We start from the raw sequence: 16,203 nt of genomic DNA, 5'->3' as shown, positions 1-16,203 counted from the left end.
GGAAGGGTGACCATTTCAGGGGCTTACCTAGAGATCTAAGGGTACGGGGGGCTAGGTTCTTTGTGGGGCCCCCCTCCAGCATTTAAATATAGGGGATCCCCCAAAAGCTAGACCCTGCCATAGGTATACTGTAAGACAACTGTGGACAGGCTTTATAGTGTAACAGGTTAACAGTCGTAATCTTTGCCATAACCGTTTTTTAATTACCAAAGTACATTTTTCTGGTGTGTTTTACAGTGTTATTAATGAAACTGGTAATTATTTTTTGATGCTGATGTTACGATGTAGCAACCCACCTAACCTCACCATACCCAGCCTAACCTAATCTAAGGTAAACCTAACTCATCAGCATCAAAAACAATTATCAGAATCATTAAAGCATTAATAATATTGTAAAACACATCAGGAAAAAGCATTTTGGTAATTAAAAACCAGTTCTGGCAACTTCTAAATACTGTCCCATAATGCTCTCAACTCTATGAAATTACAAAAAACGAAAAATAAATATATATTTATAAACACTGTTACAAAAAAAAAGTATTTCCAATAATTTATACTCACAATTAATCGTAGACAGTATGTTGTTTGTTATATAAGCCAATTTTCAAGAGTCGGCGGTGTTGTACGCACCGGTTTCAATGTCAGGTGACGACTGAGACCGTGAGACGTGTTTCGAATGTATCGAAGGTTTAGGCCTACCGTCTGGCTACAGGTTGCCAGATATCTCATTCTCAAAACTTATCTCATATCTCAGCCGGGATTGTCGGGATGATAAATATATATATTTTTAAATATTAATACGAAAAAGCATATAAATTTTTAAGGCTATTCGGGGCCCCCTCTCAATTGGGGGCCCGAGGGCAGTTTCAAACAGCCCCTCCCCCCCTCAGGTATGCCACTGGACCATTCCAAGCCCTCTGACTACCGCCCAATTGATTAAACACCCTGTATTTCTAAAGTTTTTAAAACTTATTCTTAACAAAAACAAAATTACTATAAAGCACCTCCGCTATCATAAACTTTATTCTATTTGCTATAATCAGTTCTACCAGGAATGCTCCATTAGCAATCTCACTTTCCTATCAGATTCCTGGTCATCCTTCTTTCGAGATTTTGGCGAAAGCTTTGCTATTCCACTTGACTTATCAAAGGTTTGCGATCTAGTCTGACATAAATCTTTAATTTCTAAACTGTTCTCTATCTATCTGTGCCTGCATCTCTTGCTTGCTTTCTTGTCGTTCTGTAGCTGCTGTTGTAGACAGGCACCGTTCTTCTCCTAGAGTTATCAACAGTGGTGTTTCTCAGGGTTCCGTCCTATCACCAACCCTCATTCTATTCATCAATGACCTAAGCTATACATCTAACTGTATCCACTCATACGCTGATTACTCCATCCTTCACCTTTCCATTCCCTTCTCACAGCGTCCATCTCAGCAGTTACTCCAATAGATTCCAAATGAAACAAAAGCATTCGGGAGCCGAATGCTAATCGCCCACCAAAATATGTTGTTGACTTAGGTACAATCTACCTAGAAACCAAATTTGGAGACGAAATATTTTGGCAACAGATGCATACTCGTACACACACAGAGACACAACCAAACAAAAAATGTATTACCTCACCTTCCTAAAGGCGGGTGATGAAAATTGACAAAACTGTAGTATGGAATTTACTTATCGAATTTCACAACAAGACAATCCCTCTTAACAAATATATGGTGGCTGGCATTCGGACGTCTCTTTTTTTTATTCTCAAAGGAGTAGACTTCTGCACATCCACCTGGTTGCTGTTCTTTAGTGAAAAATTCGTCCACAATTCTTCGAGATATTATGGCAACAGATACATACCCACACACACAAAACACTCTGACAGAAACTACATCACCTCATCTTGCTAAAGGCAGACGATAACAAAGGATGACGCTATGGCACACCACATATCCTACTTTTTTTTTGTTTTTGTTTCTGACTCTGGGCATAGGCTTTACAGCCTGCTATCAAGGCCCTGTAGTCCTCCTACATGCCATTCACCTCTTCATGTCACCAGTTCGGCACTAACACCCACTGTCCATATTGAATACATGCTAGGGCTGTCTAATACAGGACTGGTGTAGTGGTATTAGCAGGGGTATTTTTACGACATGTCGGCGGGTCTTCTGGTAGATCAGTAAAGTCTGATTTAGTGAGATTCAAATCCTTATCCCGCTGCGTGCCAGCTGTTTTTTGCCCAATGGGTCACCCCAGTGCCAACCATTTTTCGACCTTTTTTATTTTTTTGGCTAAAATGATAGATTAAAATGCTCACTGAGGCTTGGAAATTGGTTTTATTGAGTCCTGCATACTCATATACAGATACAGCCACCCTCTCAAGCTCACCATGTATGCGAGAAAAAGTCGTTTTCTATGTAAGGTATACTCAGGTATTTATGCTGGGAAGTTATAGCAATGTTCAATACACTTTTCTGATTACTTTTTACTTCAGCATCTATCACAATTTGTGTGTCTTTCTCACTGTGAATGCATTATCTTACACTTACTTGAAGACAGGTACAACCTGACTTCAGTACGTACAGTCATGGCACTTACAAGAAGGTATTTACAACTTGACTTCACTATAAAGTCCTTACACTTACAAGAAAATATTTACAACTTACACTTACATGAAAATATTTACAAAATGCCTTCACCATGTATAGCACTGGGTGAGGCACACAGGCAGAGTGAGGCAGAATGAGCGTGACGGGGGGAGCGAGTGAGTGTATGACCTCGACAGCCTAGGGGATGGTAGAGGAACAGTTACCATACATGCCTGCCAATTTTTACCCATGAATCTTGAAAAATGCGGTCACAGTGACCTTTTTTATTTCAATCCTTTTTAAAACGGCACTGGCACTGACTGTAGAATTATGTCAGACCGTTTTAAAAAGGCACTGGGATGCTGCGGGTTAAGCTGTTCCCTGCCTCAGCAGGGATTTGAACCTGGGTCCAGTAGGACTGCAGGCTACCTCTCTACCGACTGAGACACCGCCTCCCCCCTACTGGGCTCATATTGCAGATTGCTTTAAAGAAATCTTGTTTTCAGTGTATCAAAAACTCACTGCATACATCTTTTGCAGTCAAAATCTTCTGCACTAGTATCCTCTAACTTTTTACAGTATCCAACACAATCCTGCATGATTACTGAACATACTTGGCATTTCATTCTCTTGGGATTTATCTTGGAAAGATCATATTACTTTTCCCTTGTAAAATCTGCTTCCAAGAGAATAGGTATGCAAAACCGACTTCAATTTTTTTACTCCTGGACGGTTGTTGACTTTATACAGGGGTTTTATTTGCCCCAGTGTAGAGTACAACTTTCATGTGTTGGGAGGCTCCCCATATACAGCTCTTCTCAACAAGGAGTCAAAGACTCTGAACTGTATACTTGCATCCCTCTGCCAGTACGGCGGCCCAACTAGCATCAAACTCTCGTCCCTTTTCTGTCCAACTCTAATGCAAGAGTAAAATGTTGCTACCAGTCCTTCATGTATGCAACAGCTCAACTCTGGAGCTGTCTTCCTCTGTCCTTATTTAGGACTGCCAATGTCCTCCAATCTTTTAAACGCAGTGTCTCTAGGCATGTAGAGATGGACGGTTCTTGAGTTTGGTTCTCTTTTTTTTTTTTTTCTTGGAAGGAACAATCTTGGGGGCTTCTGGAATTTGGTTCCTTCTTGCTTACATAAAAAAAAAAATCCATGTTATCCCACCTCTTTCCTTTTCATTTCCTCTTCCTTCCCCTATCTTTTCCCCCCTCCCTCCCTCACCCTGTGATTCTCTTCTCTCGTGTCCTTCATCTTTTTCTCCTCTTAACTCTCTTTCTTCCTTCCCCTCTATCCCTTCTCCCACATTCTTCTGCCCCCTGTCAACCCGTGGTCCTTTCCCATGCATTCCATTCTCTCTCCTCCACTCCCATGCCATCCCCTTGCTTTTTTCTCCACCTTTTCATCTTCCCCTCTCTTACTCCTTCTCTTCCTTTGCAATACCACTTCTTCCTCGCTCCTCACATCTTCCTCTGCCCTTCCCCTTTCCATTCACTTTTCCTTCTCCTCTTTACTCGTCCTCTCCTATTCACCCCTTCCCCTACCTTTTTCCCTCTCTCTCTACTCACCTCCCTCCTCTACCCCTTCTTCAGACTTTCCATCTTTTCCTCTTCCTCCTTTCCCTCCGCCTTCTCTTCCCTCCCCCCCTCCCGCATCCCATCAAACACAACCTACCCCCTCCACCATTACTGAGTGGGTTGCCTGCAATAGTACATGGGGCTTGTCGACTTCATAATTCTCTCTCTCTCTCTCTCTCTTTCTGTTCGTCGGTATGGGGAAAGAGATGAAATTATGCGATTCTTAAAAGGGAAACCACTTCAGTCCAAAGACTAATTTTAATTCGTTCTTGCACTCACCAAACGATGTTAACAACCATAAAAAGAAAAAGGTCTTTAATGGTAAAGGGCTCAGTGAAGGCTCTTTTGAACTCCGCCAATTCGAAAAGTCTCTTCTGCGCTAAAGTCGTCTGTGGAGACGGAAACAGGAATAGTTTCGTTGGCTGCCATCTGATAAACAATATTCACTGACTGCGGTAGCGGCCAGTAATCCTAATATGTTTCGTTTTGTTCTCAGACGACTAAGGTTGCAATATATGTAGCATAGGAGGTTTAGTGGCACCATTACCTTAGCGATTTATTTTTCATATCTCACCTTAATATTCCTTTATATATATATATATATATATATATATATATATATATATATATATCAGCTAGTCAGGTCAGGTGCGGGTAAGGGGATGGGTCTGTTATGATGTGGCAGGGGTAAACCAGTTCAGCTGTCGGGCCCTGCTGCGGATGTCACTGATTGCATTGCGCAGTTGACCCTTGTGCGGTGTGATGCGGTGAGGATCTGTCCGTTCTCCCCTTTGGAGCTAAGATGCAAATGAATGTGTTTGAATGGATGAGTAAATGGAGAGTGAGTCGTCCTGTCTCGGCTACCTCCCTTTCCTTGGGGGAAGCAGCCTAGGTATATATATATATATATATATATATATATATTTATTGTATCTTTGTAATATGGACAATTTTCACCAATAACTTCCAAGAGGATATTGAGATGTAACCTGGAGAACAAATCGCTAAGATAAAGATGTTCCGAAATCTCCCAAACGACAAGGACTGCGGCCCGTATTTTCACAATATATATTCGAGGAAGTCACGCCCCCCTTGGACCCGTCGTAGGATGTGGTGGTTGCCCCGAACACAAACCAATTTCACCCGATTTTCATACTCAAATGCCTGGCAATCCCGTAGGACAGCGCAGGAGGGATCAGGGTTTGGAGAGACGTGGAGGATGGAGGATAGGAAAGGCGAGAAAGGAGGAGAGGAGAGTGAGGTGCAGGAGCTGTGAGGAGAGAAAACAGGATAGACGAGGACTTTGGGGAGTAGTGGTTTTGGAAGGGAGGGGAGGGAAGACTTGAGGATTGGAGAGATAAACAGCGGGAAAGGAGGGTGAGAAGGAACAGGGGAGATCGAGAGGGGGCAGGAGATAAGGGGGGGGGGAACGGGGAATGAGATATGTGGAGGAGAGGGAATAGGAAGGACTGGACGGAAAAGAATTGGAGGGAGGTTGGAAACAGGAAAACATGAGAGACAGTAGAGAAGAGAGTTGGGGTTGGTGCAAGAGAGGTGGGGTAGGTAGGGACAAAAACAGAGGGAGGAGGGGGAAACAGGAAAGTGAGGGAAGAGGGGTAAAGGGATGCATGAAAAGGAAGGAGTGCTGGGAATGAAGGGAGAGAGATGGGAAATGCGAAGCAAGGGGGAAACAGGATATGAGTGGGGGGAGGGGAGGGAGGGAGACAGTGTGGGGTGTACTCTCGTTGGCTTAGAAGAGTCCATTGGTTAGTAGCTGCATTTTGAACTTTTTAGTCTCTTGTATACTTTTTGCGAAGAGCATGTCTTCATTAAAGAAAATTATAAATAATACAGAAAACCCCGTACGCAGGGTTTACTTTTGTTTTGACTCCATCAGTCTCCCTCTAGATATTGCTCCACATCCCTCCGTCTCCAATCGTAAGTAAAATTGTTCTCTCCTTGCCTTTTCTCTTCCTGTTTACCTTCCCCTCTCCCTTATAATTCTCTTCTCCCCTCCCTCTTCCCTTCTCCATTGCCCAATTGCATGTCTCCCAACTTTACCTCCTCTCTCCTCACTCCCTTCTTCCTCCCCTCCTACCAAACATCTCTCTCTCTCTCTCTCTCTCTCTCTCTCTCTCTCTCTCTCTCTCTCTCTCTCTCTCAGTATCCACCCAAACATTATATGATCCGCGTTCTGTTCCCTTACCCCAAACTCTCTCTCTCTCTCTCTCTCTCTCTCTCTCTCTCTCTCTCTCTCTCTCTCTCTCTCTCTCTCTCTCTCTCTCTCTCTCTCTCTCTCTCTCTCTCTCTCTCAGATGGTGTAATATACCTTGATGACTACTTGTCGTAGACAGTTGTGGGACACTGCTCCCTACTCCAGCTGTTGCCTGCTTTCATGATGACTGGTATGTTGATGTAAGTGATGAGGTGTGGTGTGGTGAAATGTGGTGTGGTGTGGTGTGAAGGTGTAATTGTGGCAGTAATAGCATACAGTATTAAGTACGTCACCAACTGAACTTGCTCTTGAGTCTGAGGACATGTTCCTTGTTTTGCTCTTGCTCTCTTCACGCGATTTATTAAGCTTTGGAAACACTGCTCGAACTCGAGGGGATAGATGCAGTCTTCATTCACCCCGTCAATACTGGGGAGGTTTCTTAAGCCGATTAAAATTGTCCGAAATATCACTGCCACCGGACTGAAGGGATCAACCTTGAAACAGTATACCGTTTATACTGCACTGCATGTACTGGTAGACTGTAGTCCATTGAAACTGGATTGAAAAGAAAAAAGTAAATATTATGCAAACAAATTATTTTTTTTTTAGGTTTCACCATGAAGAGTAGCCATTCCTATGTAAACAATTATTCAGACAGGAAGACATATGGTACCAGATGTATGGTATATTGCAATGGAGGAAAAAAAAGCAAAACAATTTGCTGAAAAACTGTAATTAAAAAACTTTTTATGTTGCCCGCTTTAGGACTGATTTTTATGAAAAAAAAAAAACAACTAGAGAAGCATAATATATAAAAAGTAAAAGAATAACATCGTCATTGAACTGTTACTTTACTTGTTTAATGTTACTAATTAAGGCCTACTTTTAAATAAAGAAATAGCATATTACTATTAATAATCATCTCCCCCCCGCCACAAACACACCATGATATCATGTTCTCTAGCAATACGGTAATCACACATTCATGGACATGAAAATAAATTGGCTTAGGGTAATTCAACTGGGCATCCTAAAACCATCTTGAAACTCACCAGTCATTCCAACTTCGGTCATAATAATATAATCATATCATTATTAATCATTGTCTAAGGAATCACGTTTCCGTAACATTAGTGATTAGCTACCTGATAAAGATGAACCTGAGTGTAATCAACGTGTGGTTAGTAAACAGTGAATAAATGTAGAGCTTTTATAACATTGCACATCCTTGACTGTTCAAGGTCAGATGTTGTATGAAGATACAATCCTCTCTATTTTTATTATCTGTGGCGAAGCATTACACTTGTCGTCTATATGTTTTACACTTGGGACATCTTCTCTCTCTCTCTCTCTCTCTCTCTCTCTCTTCTTCAAGAGAAGTTCGAATATCTGCTCTTGGAAGGCTCCGGGCGATAATAACATGATATACAAAGTTCCTCAGCTTGAAAATTTGAGTTGATTTTAATGTCGGCAGTTGAGTCAACTGATGCATCAGCTGACTATTAAGCGGTATTCAATTTCGCCTATAAAGCAGGCATTTTTAGTAACTTTCTTATAAATTACAAAGTTGCTCATCTTGGAATTTTGAGGTGATTTGAAATGTCAGATGTTGCTTCAGCTGATGCATCAACTGAATGTTTAACAGTGTTTAATTTTGGCCGTAAGGAGGCATTATTATAGAATTATTTTACATAATTGAGTTTCAAAGAGAGAAACTTTTAAAAACTGGCTGTAATAGTTTTACCGTAGGACCAATAAGAAAGTTTCTTCTTGTTTACAGTAGTTAAGGAACACCAACATTCGGAAGAAACAAGTTTCTGCAAATATGTGTAATCCACCCCAAAACATAGCCCGTATAGGCCCACAGAACACCCTCAGAGCCAGAGTTTATGTGTTGGACTAAAAATCATTTGTGGCATTCTGTATCACCATTAAACATTGGAATCTACACATCCAAAGCTTATATTGACTTTTTTTTTTTTTATAACAATCACAGTATTTTGCTTATATACATAATTTAGTCATGAAATACTTAGTACCATAGTTGTATTTGTATATGCTATCATCCTCTGGCAGTGTCCCCAAACATTACTGGAAACAGTATTATAATCTGCGTACTGATCATCATTGGGCATAACTACATGAAATTAAGGAAGTTTATCATCAGGTCATGCATTTACACCAGGCTACTATCCTGTTACTAGAGTGTACGAGTATTTCACCTACAACGCTTACATAAATTTGCATGATAACAGAACTGGCATCTCCCTAGTTCCCACCTAAGCTCGGCCTTGGCTAGTACCGATCATTAAACCGGATCATGGAACAACGGAACTATAGGAAATATTACGTAATTCTTAATAACCATAGTTATTTAATGTTTCAATATACATGTAATGTTTAAAAATATTAATTAGGTAAAGAAAATAACAACCTTTACCTTATCATTTAATCATATCTCACAATCAGTTTATAGTATGCAACATCTTGTCCTCCCCCCCCCCTCTCTCTCAACTTGTACTCAGCTTGTACCTCAAGTTCCTATCGCTTCTCATTCTAAAGTTTTCTAGTCCACCCCCCCCCCCTTTAGCCCACGAGCACATTTTTTAAAAGCACTTTTCTTCTTTCTTTGCTTCTCATTTTTTTTCCCACTTTCATTGACATTAAATTTCCCTCCTATTTACTCTTGAACTATTTAGTAAGATGACTTTTGTGTTATTTTGTTCTTGCTTTCTCTAGACGATCTTATGCAGTTCACGAGAGCCTAGAACTTCCTATAACTCCTTCGTTACTAGGATGCTTTCTTAACCTAAAAATATGTATGGTGGTGGCAAGCATTAAATTTGAATAAATTACTCAGGCTGCATGAGTTATTGGCCCGGTGAAGGGGGCCATTTTCCGCCGTTCCAGAAGACATCATTCATTATGCACTCATCCACTACGTCACATTCGCAGAAGATTTGTCGGTGGTACCGTGGTTGAACTCTGGTCAGAGGACAATGTCCACTAACACGCCACTGTTCACATCAAAATATTTGTCAGAGGTTTTTCCACCCTGTTTAATAATGCCAGAAACGTATGGTGGTTCTCTAGATTAATTATCTGCTCAGGCCCTACAGGGTGAACTGTATTAGATAACGGCTTGAAGATTGGGCTTGGTCAGATGGTGAACTGGGCTGGGTGGTGATGGGTATGGATGAAATGAGGAGTTGGACTGGGCTGGTTTAGGTTGCATAGTGTTTTGGATCGGGTTGCGATGTAGATGGTGGGTTGGGTTAGACTGAGGTAATTTGTAGCCTTCCTAGTGTGTTCAGTTTATTGGTGAGTGATGAAATGGAGGAATAGTAGAAGAGGCTTTGTAATCTAGTAACATGTGAGTGATGGATAAGTTAAATGATTGTGTGTGTGTTGGATTAGATGATGGGTTGATTTGAGTTAAGCAGTATAGGTTGGTTAGATGTTGCTATAAACCGTGATGCTCAGTTCCCTCAGAACTGTGGGTCTTTTATTCAGACTTTATAGGCATGGATCCTAGCACTCAGTCAGCTTCCACGGTGTGTCTGATGACGTATATAAAATTATTTCATCAACAAATCCGACACAATCAATAATGAAACTTTATGTTCACATATTTTGATTCCCCCAGAAAAAATAAAGTTTCCCCCATCACAGTTGTGTGACTCGCAGAGTTTACTCAGCATCCCTAGGTATTTATCAGTCACAGGAACACTATTTCTCCTAGCTCTGCGTTCCTTGTATTGGTGGCAAGACTCATGGTGTCTATATGTTCTTAGTATTCTGTCAGTCATCTCATGGTTTTTACCATACGCACAGCGGCAGCAAGGTACAGTATAGTGTTTGTCCCTTACTGGTGTACTCTCGCACTCACTCATTCACTAATTGAGTTACATGAAAAGAATAACATTTATTCAAGGTATAATTCCTAAAAAAATACTGAATAAATTTTTTATATAATTGATGCATTAGAAACAAAAGCAATAACTACTACTAAAATAAATATAACCATTTGTAGTAGAAATATTCAAAGTATTTCCAAAAAATTTTATATATTGAAAATAATTCTATAAAATTATCCATCCGAAACAAAAGAAATAGCTTTTATTAAAACAATGATCACAGTTTGTAATAGTTATTAAATATATCGCATGCATGTTATCATTTACTGCACAGGCCAAATTATGGCACGGGCAATAATTTTTGTACACCTGGCTGTGCTGAATCACTGAGCGCTGGGTACAGCACCTCATAGTTTCCATATCTGAGCTGAAGTTTGTTCGAATACACACTCCGTTTGAACAAACTAACTAACTATTGTTTGTCATAGTGATTAACAGTCAGTAAGACTTACTGTTTGTGCACTTACTAAGTGAAAAACTGGAATATTTTTGTGAATTTGTGGAGCATACAGGTCAGTTTTACAGGTCGGTCAGGCCCGCGGGCCTTAGGTTGCCGATCCCTGTCATAAGGCATTCATATTATCTGATATATTACCAATGTCCATCATGCCATATCTCTTCCCTATATATATATATATATATAAAATCATGTCATGTATCTCTGTTAAATCATGTAAAGAATAGCTCAGAATTCTTCCTTCCCTGAAAACCATTGGTCCTGTAGAGAGTACTGCTTAGTAGGTTCACAGTTTTATGTAATTCTGGGGCTATACCAACTAGAAAATTCCTACCTCCAGAGAACTTTGAGGAATTCTGTCTTAAATTCCTCAAAATTTTGAGCTCTCAAAAGCTTGTCTGACTTCACCAAATTGCCAGCTGGGCAAGTTCCTGATTATTTTATTCTAGCTGAAAATTTTTTTTTCCTTCTCATCTGTAATGTTTCTTCTAACGAAGTATTGCTGACATTCATCTATCCCTGTCAGAATATCTATTCTATCTTTCTCAGTACCTGAAAATTTGTGAGATTTTTATCCTCATTATAAAAAAAGTGGCACTGGATTTGTGTGGTTTAAGGAAATAAATGTACTGGAAATTGCCTTATCCATTTGCATTGGATTTTCCTTGCAAGTGTCATTTGACGGTAAATCATATGGTTTTCCAGACCTGAGTTCTGTCTAATTTAAGTTGTCTAGATTATAATAAGTATGTGTGATAGGTCTAAAATCCTCACTATTTATGTCTGACCACGCTCACCAATCTTCAGTATTGTTTACTTAAGAGTAAATCGCATCTATTTGTTGCTCTTTATCGTCTCTATCTGGTGTGTTTTTTGTATCCCGAGTTTGGTGTTCTGCTCGTTCTTGTGTCTTTAATTGTATTTGGTTATTTGTGTTTTGCTCGTTTTCAGGTACTTGTAGTGGGCTATCAGGCACTGCTAATGCTGAGTCTTCTCTTTCTAAATATGGTGGCCTTTTAAACATAATGTTATTTACTCACTAGATCGCATTTCACATTTCACTTGATTGCTCAGAAAATTAAAATTATTAACCAGGTTTATGTCAGTGAAGAGTGTATACTTGTCTCTCACTGTACAGTTGGTAATACAGATGTGAAAGTTGTATGATAGGGAAATGTAAGTGAATGATGAAAATTATATATATATATATATATATATATATATATATATATATATATATATATATATATATATATATATATATATATATATATATATATATATCAGAATGTTGAGATAGATGAGAATGGCAGTGCTTTAGTGGAAATATGAGCCGGGAGGAGGTTGGTGATAGCCTATACCCTCTTCAGGCACAAAATGATCCATAAGTTTATGTGGCGAGTGTTCAGAAGGGTGGGTGGTGAACTGAATGAACAGAAGGCAACGATTGATTATGTGTGTGCGATTGAAAGGATGCGAAGGTGTGTAATGGATGCAAGAACATACAGAGGCTGGGGGAGTGAACTTTCTGACCATCACTTGGTAGTGGTGAGAATCGAGGTCCAAGTGAAATGGAGAAATAGAAGAAGGGAGTGACAGGAGGGAGTAGTACATGCAAGGAGGGTGGAAAGGTTACAAGAGGCTGAAAAAAAGACAACATGAGAGAGAAGTGGACGAGCGATTGGGTAACTATGGATTGGAGCAAATGGGAGACGTGGATGGTGTGTGCAAGATATTCATAGAAGAAATCTGTTCAGCATGTGAAGTGGTGTGTGGGGTGAAGAGAAGTCGAAAGGGGTGCAAGGAACAGCATGGTGGAATGAAGAGGTGAGACAGGCTGTGGCACAAAGGAAGAAGGCATATAGTGAGTGGATGAGAAACTGGGGCGTGGAAGAAGTTGAGAAACGGAAGAGGGACAGGGAGAGGTGAAAAGATTGGTAAGAGAGAGTAAGAAGTGAGTGGATGAGGAATTTAAAAGGAACTTGAGTGTAAAGTGGAGGGTATGTAAAACTAATGTTCTGGAAAGAGGTAGAGTTAGACAGGGTGGCAAAGAAGTTAGTCGGGGAGTGAAAGATAAAAACGGTAGATTAGTAGTAGAGAAGGGAGAAAAACTGAGCAGATGGAGAGAGCACTTTAAGGAATTGTTGAACATAGAGAATGAAAGTAATGAGTATAAGTGGCTTGGGAATGGCTGGGAGAAGGGGGGATGTGAGAAGTGAGGAAGAAATCAATAGCATGGAAGTTGTGGAAGCAATGAAGAATGTCAAAATGGGGAAAGCCCCAGGAATTGACAGAGTGTGTGGTGAAATGCTGAAGCATGGGGGAGAGATACTAGTAGAATGGATGTGGAAGATGTACAGATTGGCCTGGGAGGAAGATAGAGTCCTGGAGGATTGGAAGTCAGGTATGAATATTCCCTTGTACAAAGGAAAAGGGGAAAAAGAAATGTGTGGTAATCAAAGGGGCATTTGTCTTCTTAGTGTAATAGGAAAACTGTATGGTAGGATACTTATTGACAGAGTTAGGGAAATAACTGAGGAATTAGTTGGAGAAGAACAGGGAGGTTTTAGGAAGGTAAGAGGTTGTGTAGATCAAATATTCATTGCTAGATCTTTATTGGAAAAGTTTATAGAGAAGGGAAAGAATTGTATGCAGCCTTCATGCATTTGGAGAAAGCATATGACAGGGTGGATAGACAAGGATTGTAGAATATGCGGAGTTGATGGGAAGTTGTTGAATGCTGTGAAGAGTATGTATGAGGGTGTTAAGGCTGCAGTGTGTGTGGATAGTGAACTGAGTGAGTTTTTATTTGAAGGTTCGACCGAAACAGGGATGTGTCATGTCTCCATGGTTGTTCAATCTGTATTTGGATGGGGTTATGAAAGATATATACTAGGCAGGGAAGTGGATGTTGGATTGACCCTAATGAGAGAGGGCAGTGTTTGGAAACTCCCTGTACTATTGTTTGCAGATGATACTGTGTTGTTAAGTGAAGACGAAGGGGAGCTGCAAGGCATGGTGAACGAGTTTCTGAGAGTATGTAAGAAATGGAATCTAAAATTGAACGTAGGGAAGAGTAAAGTTATGGTCTTCGAGAGAAGTGAAGTCAGTGAATGTATAGCGAGGTTGGATGAGGAGGAAATGGACATTGTGATGTGTTTAAGTACCTGGGTAGTGTGATGAGTAAGGATGGAAGTTTGAAGAGTGAAGTGCTTGAAAGGGTACAACAAGGAAGAAAGGTTGCTAGTTCCTTGAAAGCAGTGATAAGAAACTGAAAAGTGAGCATGGAAGCGAAAAAGTTACATGACAGTATTGTGATGCCAGCTCCAACGTATAGAAGTGAAGCTTGGACCTTGTTAGAGGGACAGAAGTCAACAGTGAGAGGAGTGGAAATGAGTTATTTGAGAGGAGCCTGTGGAGTCACATGGGGAGACAGATTGTCAAATGAGGATGTGAAGGAGCTTTGTGGTCTGGATGTGGATGTAATAGGAAGCGTTAGGAGAAACACAATGAGGTGGTTTGGCCATGAGGAGAGGATGGAGACTGAGAGACTGACGAGAAGTGTGTATGTAAGTGAGGTGGAAGGGGGGAGGGAGGGAGAAGCCAAGGATGAGGTGGAGGACTGGAGTGGAGAGGTATATGAAAGAGAGGGGTGTGTGAGCTGGGAGCAGGGCGGTGAAATGGAGGGGGACAGGGCGACGTGGAGGCGATTTGTTTGTGGCCACTCCTTACGGGATTAAGGCGTCTGGATATATATATATATATATATATATATATATATATATATATATATATATATATATATATATATATATATATACTGGCGACTGACTGGTTGCTTGGAAAGCGCAGCCGAATAGGGAATACCAATACCAGGGCTTGTAGGAACATCTTTAATGGTGACGTTTCGCAATATCTCATTGCATCATCAGACCTAAAAGTAATAATTTATTTTAGCTATGGTAAAAATATTTATGTCTTTGATCAAACATTGCATTGAAAATAACTAAGAAATATTCTAAGGCAAATGGATATCCTACTTAAGTCATCAAAGAATAAAAACATCCATACACTAAAATGCACAATCCAGTGTAGTAAAAGCAAGAGCATTCAGGTAAAATTTCAAGATAAGAATACTTTCAAACCTTTAAAAACACAGCAGTTGAACAGATGAACTATTGTCACCGATAATGGGTTTGTAGAGATGTGTATAAAGTGTCTCCATGATGGGGAGGTCAGAGCTGTACTGGCTTCTAGCAAGGACTGTGAAGGAGGTTCGCTTGACAGGGTGATCGTGTGTGTGTGAGTGTTGTCTGATGGCACTAAAGGGTGGTTTAGTGACTGGTTTGCCTGTTCGAGCTGATGTACCTAAGTGTTCGTGTATGCGTGTTTTTAGATGTCTCTCTGTTTTTCCGATATATGACGCCTGGCAGCTATCACACATATTTCTGTAAACAACAGAGGACTCTAGATGTATGGGTACTTTATCTTTGATTCTGAAGAGAGTACCTATTATTCTCGTACTGAAAATGACTCTGAACTCTATTTGTGGAAAAGTGTGGTTGAGTAGTTTGCACAGCTTGTTTCTCAGGTGAAAACTATGTTTACCTCTGTACTCGAGCTTAGAGTAAATAGTGTGTTTCGGAACAGTTTGAAGTTTTTGAGCCACAGGGGTTAATAACTTGTTAATAGCTTTGCCAATGTAAAGGTCAGAGAAAATTTAGGGAACCCGTTGTTATAAAGCATATTTCTTATATACTCTAATTCCTTATGAAGCTGAAAATAATCTGAACAAATATGGTAGGCTCGGTTAGTCAGAGTTGTTATCAAATTACGTTTATAATTTATTGGTATGAATGAGCTGAATTTCGTACATAATCCCGTGAATGTTGGTTTCCGGTAAACATTGACAGTAAAAGTGGTGCCTGTTCTGGTGATACCTGTATCTAAAAATGGAAGCTTCTTATTCTTTTCTGTCTCAGATGTGAATTCTATGTTTGGATGTCTCAAATTAAGGTAGCTTAAAAACAGTGGTATATGATGTGGAGATTTAAAAAGTAAAAAGGTGTCATCTACATACGTCCTATAAAACAATGGCTTAAAATCATGTGGGCAATATTTAATCCAATTCTTCTCATGGAAGCTTAAGAAAATGTTACTTAGTGTTATGGCCAGTTTTGATATTAAATCTCTATTTACCAGTATCCCGCTAATGAGACTATTGATATTTGCATCGGTGAACTTTTTAAGGAGAATGACATAGTTTCCGGTTTTAGTAGTGAACAAATGCGTAAATTACTTAATTTAGCTGTAAAAGACTGCATATTTTTATTCAATGAGCAAGCCTACAGGCAAGTTGATGGGGTTGCAATGGGAAACCCCCTTGCCCCAACACTAAGTAACATTTTCTTAAGCTTCCATGAGAAGAATTGGATTAAATATTGCCCACATGATT

This window comes from Coenobita brevimanus, chromosome 86 (genome assembly GCF_032717465.1).
Source record: "Coenobita brevimanus isolate Jiangsu-jjx chromosome 86, ASM3271746v2, whole genome shotgun sequence".
NCBI lineage: Eukaryota > Metazoa > Arthropoda > Malacostraca > Decapoda > Coenobitidae > Coenobita > Coenobita brevimanus.
Note: the sequence above shows the minus strand (reverse complement) of the source record.